This window comes from Pan troglodytes, chromosome 2, assembly GCF_028858775.2.
Source record: "Pan troglodytes isolate AG18354 chromosome 2, NHGRI_mPanTro3-v2.0_pri, whole genome shotgun sequence".
Lineage (NCBI taxonomy): Eukaryota > Metazoa > Chordata > Mammalia > Primates > Hominidae > Pan > Pan troglodytes.
In genome coordinates, this window is record NC_086015.1 from 123,607,035 (window position 1) to 123,614,065 (window position 7,031).

General features: G+C 44.1%; 1 pseudogene; it reads left to right on the forward strand.

The window, feature by feature from the left end:
• The first annotated feature begins 540 nt into the window (after positions 1-540).
• Positions 541-3,900, forward strand: LOC470897 (prostate tumor-overexpressed gene 1 protein-like; annotated as a pseudogene).
• Positions 3,901-7,031: the final 3,131 nt, after the last annotated feature.

Here is a 7,031-nt window from a genome sequence, read left to right on the forward strand (position 1 = left end):
CTACAGATATAATACATAATGTATGACAAATTATATTTTCAAGGATGGTATTTGTAATAGCAAAATCAAATGTAACAAAAAAATAGCCACAGAAAAACTGGAAACAATGTAACATCAATAGGATACCTGTTAAATTATCTCATAATCATGCATTTAAAAACAATGAAAAGAATGAGATAGAGCCATGTGTGTTAACATAGAAACAGCTCCAAAGTATTTTATTAAATATAAAAGCAAGGGGCAACACAATGTGTATAAATCTTTAAAAAGAAAAACTGCCTGTATAAATACAAAATAGTACACACATGTATATTAATTGCTAGAAGGATCCACAAGAAACTCGAGTAATTTCCTTAGGAAAGAATGACTGGGAGACCTTCAGTTTTCATTTTTTACCTTTAGAAGATATTTGCATTTGTTAGTAAGGGCATATAATTTTTTTAATGGAAAAAGTAAATAGGTTGCACACCAATGTGAATGTGCTTAATGCCACCGAACTGGACACTTAAAAATGGTTAAATTGGTAAATTTGAGGTTATGTATATTTTTCAATTTAATTTTTTTAGTAAACAATATATGTAAATTTATTTTAAATAAAAGAAATATCAAGAGGGGAATTAAGAAGTCACGGGAAGAGAGTGTCCGAGTGCGTGAGAAGCTGCAGGGTGGCAGTAGAAACAGGCTCAAGGCTCTGCCTGTTGACGCTGCCTGAAGGCGATTTGCGTAGGAGGCCTACCTAGGCTTGGGTTCAGAAAGGAGCCAGGACGTGCTTACTTGTCTGAAATAAGTTGGGGAGGGGAATCGGTAATATTTTATTTCTATTCGAACTGTTGATTAGACTCTGCACTGGGTGAAATTAGAGAGCAGGAGGATTTATTGGGCAGTGTGACCAGTTTTCTACCTGGGTAACCAAGGTTTAACTTGTACAGATCCTATATAAAACCTGAGCTGGATTCCTGGTAGATGAGAAACTGTCCTGGACTCATGGACTCCTTGAATATCAGAGCTGAAAAGAACCTTAGGGAAGCTCTCCTTTTACTTGGAGACACAGGACCAAGGAATGACTTCTGTTGGTCCAAGTCACATGGATGGTACATGACTAAGCCAGGATTGTAACTTGGGTCTCCAGGCAAATACTGTTTTTCTAAAAAAAAAAAAAAAAAAAAAAAAGTTACACCAGCAGCAATAACGTTCTGGGCATGACTTCATTATCTTCACTCAATTTCTCTTCCTGTTAACTGCCCAACTGCTTCTCAAAATAAAGGTCTGGGTATTTGGTCGTTATTCTGTAGATACATTGCAGGGTTCCAGTTGCTAATATCTAGGATGATTGTGCCTGTATTCCATGTGTGAGGTTAAAAATTTTCTGGTTGTGTACTACTACATTTCATTGATTCCATGATGCATATTTTTTTCACATTTTAACATCTCTGAAATCAGGATAAGGCTGATGATTGCTGTTGGCCAGGGCTGTCATGACAGTTATCATCACCTGTGCCTGTGCCGGTGCCTGTGTGAACTTGCCTGAAACCTTCCATTGACACCTGCTGGCAAGAACAAGAAAGCTACGGCATCAAAACTTGCCAACGGAACGTCAGAAGTTTGGAAAAAATCACAGAGACGATAATGGATGCTTCTTTTGGAAAAGGTCTTATTACTCTTGCTTTTTGGTACAGAGGACAGTATTACATAGAGAAATGCTGACATCAGCAGGTTTGACTTGGAAAGTGATCCAAAAGAGCAAAACTCTGAGCATGAAGCTATTTCCTTTTTTATAAATGCAGAAGAATGAGGCCAGGCGCGGTGGCTCAGGTCTGTAATCCCAGCACTTTGGGAGGCCAAGGCGGGGGGCATCACCTGAGGCCAGGAGTTCGAGACCAGCCTGGCCAACATGGTGAAACCCCATCTCTACTTTAAAAAAAAAAAAAAAATTAGCCAGACGTGGTGGCGCATGCCTGTAATCCCAGCTGAGGCAAGAGAATTGCTTGAACCAGGAGGCAGAGGTTGCAGTGAGCCGAGAACGTGCCACTGCACTCCAGCCTGGATGATTGGAGTGAGACTGTCTCAAAAAAAAAAAAAAAAAAAAAGCTGAAGAATGATAGATGTTCAAAAATCTCTTAAAATAAGCCCAAAGCAGGCCGGGCGCGGTGGCTGATGCCTGTAATCCCAAGTGGGCGGATCACGAGGTCAGGAGATCCAGACCATCCTGGCTAACACGGTGAAACCCCATCTCTACTAAAAATACAAAAAAATTAGCTGGGCGTGGTGGCGGGCGCCTGTAGTCCCAGCTACTCCGGAGGCTGAGCCAGGAGAATGGCATGAACCCGGGAGACGGAGTTTGCAGTGAGCCGAGATCTCGCCACTGCACTCCAGCCTAGGCTACTGAGCGAGACTCCGTCTCAGAAAAAAAGAAAGAAAGAAAGAAAGAAAAACCCAAAGCAGTGCTTTCAGTAAACTTAAAATAAAAATTCTAAGTGCTAAGAAGCGTAATGGTACATAATGTGAGTTTTATAATCATTCGCAGATTAGATGAACTATATTAACTATATTAATATTAAACTATGAAATGAATCGAGGAAAGTCCCTTTTTCTTTTCTAGGCCTTGACCATTTAAAATAACATTATAATTCAGTAAAAGTTGCAGTGGTTCGGCCGCGGCTACCTCTCTGCGGTGGCGCGTCCGCTGTGCTTGGTACGGCTCAGCCAGTCTCCCCCGAAGCCACGAGCCCGCGCCCCTCAGTCGATAGAGTCCGCAGCCCCCCATGTGGCCCGTAGCAGCTCCCTGCCCGCTAGGCCCGCGCCCGCCATGGTCCGTCCGCGCCGGGCCCCGTACCGCTCCGGCGCCGGGGACCCCCTCGGGGGTCACGGCCGCCCCGCGCGGCCCCTCATAGTGCGCGCTGTCCGCTCGCGCTCCTGGCCAGCCAGCCCCCGAGGCCCGCAGTCTCTGCAGATCCGGGCCTGCTCGGCCCCTCCCGTGGAAGGTGCTCTTGTCTTCCGGGCGCTGGGTCCCATCGGGCCCTCCTCACCTGGGCTCACCCTCGGGGGCCTGGCCGTGAGCGAGCACCGGCTCAGCAACAGGCTGCTGGCCTGGAGCGGCGTCCTCGAGTGACAGGAGAAGCGCAGACCCTACTGTGACTCCACTGTAAAGTTGAGGCGGACCCTGCCCTGCCAAGCCTACGTGAACCAAGGCGAGAACCTGGAGACCAACCAGTGGCAGCAGAAGCTGATCATGCAGCTGATCCCGCAGCAGCTGATGACCACCCTGGGACCCCTGTTCCGCAACTCCCAGCTGGCACAGTTCCACTTCACCAACCGAGACTGCTGCTTGCTCAGTGGGCTCTGCCGCATCATGGGCAACGGCTTGGCGGGCTGCACGCTGTTTCCCCACATCTCCCCCTGCGAGATGTGCGTGCGCATGCTCCTGTACTCTTCCAAGAGGCAGATCTTCATGGGCTTCATCCCCTACGACCAGAGCGGCTTCATCAGCGCCATCCGGCAGGTCATCACTACCCGCAAGCAAGCAGTGGGACCTGGTAGTGTCAACTCAGGCCCAGTCCAGATCTTCAACAACAAGTTCCTGGCGTGGAGAGGCGTCATGGAGTGGCAGGAACCCAGGCCTGAGCCCAAAAGTCGATCCAAAAGGTGGCTGCCGTCCCACGTCTACGTGAACCAGGGGGAGATCATGAGGACCGAGCAGTGGCCGAGGAAGCTGTACATGCAGCTCATCCCACAGCAGCTGCTGACCACCCTGTGCTGCTGTTGCGGAACTCGTGCCTGGTGCAGTTCCACTTCACCAAGGACCTGGAGACGCTGAAGAGCCTGTGCCAGATCATGGACAATGGCTTCGCCGGCTGAGTGCATTTTTCCTACAAAGCGTTGTGCGAGATCCGCGTGCTCATGCTCCTGTACTCCTCTGAAAAGAAAATCTTCCTCGGCCTCATCCTCCGTGACCAGGGCAACTTCCTCAACGGCATACGGCAAGTCATTGCCAACCAGCAGCAGGTCCTGCAGTGGAACCTGGAGCAGGAGCAGCAGCAGTAAGGAATGGAGGGTAGTGGCTACCCCGGGCTGGGCCCCTCCAGGAGTCACAGACGAGGCCCCCGCAGAGACTGGTGACACGCTTCTGAGCAGGGGCCCCTGGGGACTTCGATTGCCCAGCAACATGGAGGATGGCGTCCTGAGGCTTCCAAGGACGGTCCTCACCCCTGTACGTTTCCCCAATAAAGCCTTTTAAAAACCAAAAAAAAAAAAAAAAAAAAAAAAAAGAATTCGTTAAAAAGTCAACTAACACTCAGCTGTGAACCCATGTAATCGTGGGATCTTTCCCAATGCAAGACTTTTAAGGACAATTTCAAACTTTTCTGTGCTACTTGTTCTATTTATACTATCCTTATTTTAGAGTCAATTTTGGTAATTTGTATTTTTACTAGGAAATCAGCTATTTTCTTTAGGATTCCAGTTTGTTGCTATGGGTTTCTCTTATTAAACTTTTAATTTCTCCTAATTTGTAGTTTTCTACAGAATTTTTAATTTTATTACGTTTGCTCAGTCTTTTTTCTTAATCAGACCAATCTTTTTCATCTTTTGCAAAGGATTTTGTATTTATTTGTACATTCTACTGTTTTATATTAAAATAATTTTAGCTTTTGTCTTTATACATTCTTTCTTTTTCTTTCTTTCTTTCTTTCTTTTTTTTTTTTTAGGCAGAGTCTCACTGTCGCCCAGGCTGGAGTGCAGTTGCGCGTTCTCGGCTCACTGCAACCTGCGCCTCCGGGATCAAGCGATTCTTCTGCCTCAGCCTCCCGAGTAGCTGGGACTACAGTAGCTGGGACTACAGGCGCCCGCCACCACGCCCGGCTAATTTTTGTATTTTTTTAGTAGAGACGGGGTTTCACCATGTTGGCCAGGGTGGACTGAAACTCTTGACCTCGTGATCTGCCCACTTCGGCCTCCCAAAGTGCTGGGATTACAGGCATGAGCCACTGTGCCCGGCTGTCTAATTTTTAAAAATTGACTTTGTTGCTCTTTTTTTCTAATTTCTTGAAATGAAATCTAATATTATTTTTATATTATTTTATGAAAACTTTAAGGTACACATTTTCTTCTGAGTAATTTCCACTGTGTCATTTGGATTTTGGTAAAAAGTGTTCTCTTTTTCATTGCTTTATAGATATTTTATAATTTAAAAAATTTTTTTCTGTGTGTGGTTTCTTACTATCTTTACATTATTTGTTTTCAATCTGTTGGCTTGAAATCAAGGAATGTGGTTTTTAGAGTCTGTTAAGGTTTTCTTCTTGGTCAAATATGACTGACTTTTGTAAATATTCTATCGGTACGAGAACATGTTTTCTTGTAGTTCGAGGGATGTTAGAGCTTACACATAGATACCACATCATTTATTAATTGTATTATTCAATTCCTATGCCATCCCACACTTGCTATATACCAAATTTATCCAATTCTGAAAAAAAATTTAAGTTTTCCAATATAATTTTATTTAATCAAATTCTTCTTTTATTTCTTACAGGTTTTGCTTCATATATTTAGCTATTATGTTGTTTTGTATCTGCACTTACACATTCTCCATCCGTAATTATCTAGATATCTTTTGTCTATATATGTCTTTATATTGATTTATTTGTTCTACATTTTGTTGCTCACTACTGAAGCAGTGTTGTTTGTCTGGGGTAATACCCCAGGTTCATTGCCTCACACCAAGGAAATCAAGGAAACGGACTAAGGAGTGAGTTTAAGAGTGAAAGTTTAATAGGCAAAAGAGAAAAGCTCCCTTGTGCAGAGGGAGGGGGTTCCAAACGGATCTCCCGGAACCTAGCAAGATGCGGCTGGTTTTACGGATGGGCTTGAGGAGGTGATGTCTGATTTACGTAGGGTGCAGAGAATTGGTTGGACCAGGTGTGTCATTTGTATAGCATCTGAAGAGGCTGGCCACTGCACCCTAATCTTGTATTATGCAAATGAATTTTCTACCTGGCTGGCACCATGTTCCCTGTTTCTTTACTGCACACATGGTGACAAAGAAAATGGAAGATGGAGCTTCCATGTTGAACATGCCTGGCCCCAGATAGCCTTTTCCTATTGGCACAGCTGCCGGCATTCACCTGCGCAAGCTTCCAGCTTGCTTATCTATGTCTGCAGCTCGATTTTACTGGCTGCTGTTTGTTAGAAAAGAAATGGTTTTGGGGCTGTTTTTTGTTAAAAGTGAAGCCTCACCGAGGACTCTCTTACCCTCACTAACTGCCTAAATAATTTCTTTTCAGCTCCTGTATCACTACCATTTCCTCCCTTCTTTATCATCTTGTAGTTTCTCTTATGGTTAATCTATCATCTGGCTAGAGTCACTTCTTAAGTATTTTCTTAGGGTGGGAAAATGTAGGCATTAGTCTTTGACTTCATACATACCTACAAATAATTTCTTCTTATCACTCTGACAACTAGATGATTCTTTGGCTGGTCAAGAAATTCTTGAGTTGGAGTCCTTGCATTTCAGAAGTCTGCAGATATTCCACTAACTTCTAGCTGCTGCTGATGCACAAGAGGTCTGATTCTGTTTGCATTATAATTAATAAGGCAATTTATTTTTTCTGAGTGGAAAAGTTCGTAAAGATTTCTTTTTTTCCTTAGAGTTCCAGAGTCTTTCCAGAATATTGCTAAGGGTGTGTGTGTGTGTGTGAATTTATCAATCAAGCCTGGAACTTGGTGAATCCATTTAATCTGTAGATTCAGGTATTTCTTGGTCCAAAAATTTTTCTCCTTTCTTATGTTGCTTTTCCTTCTATGTGCCTTTTTCCCCATCTGGATCTCCCAATATAATATGCTAAACTTCTTGGATCTATCCTCAAAATGTCACATATCCTTTCTCTCATGATTTTAATTGCTTTTGTGAACCCAGAAAATCTGAAACAGGTCTCAATTAATTTAGAAAGTTTATTTTGCCAAGGTTGAGGATGCGTCATGACACAGCTTCAGGAAGTCCTGATGACATGTGCCCACGGTGGTCAGGGCAAAGCTTG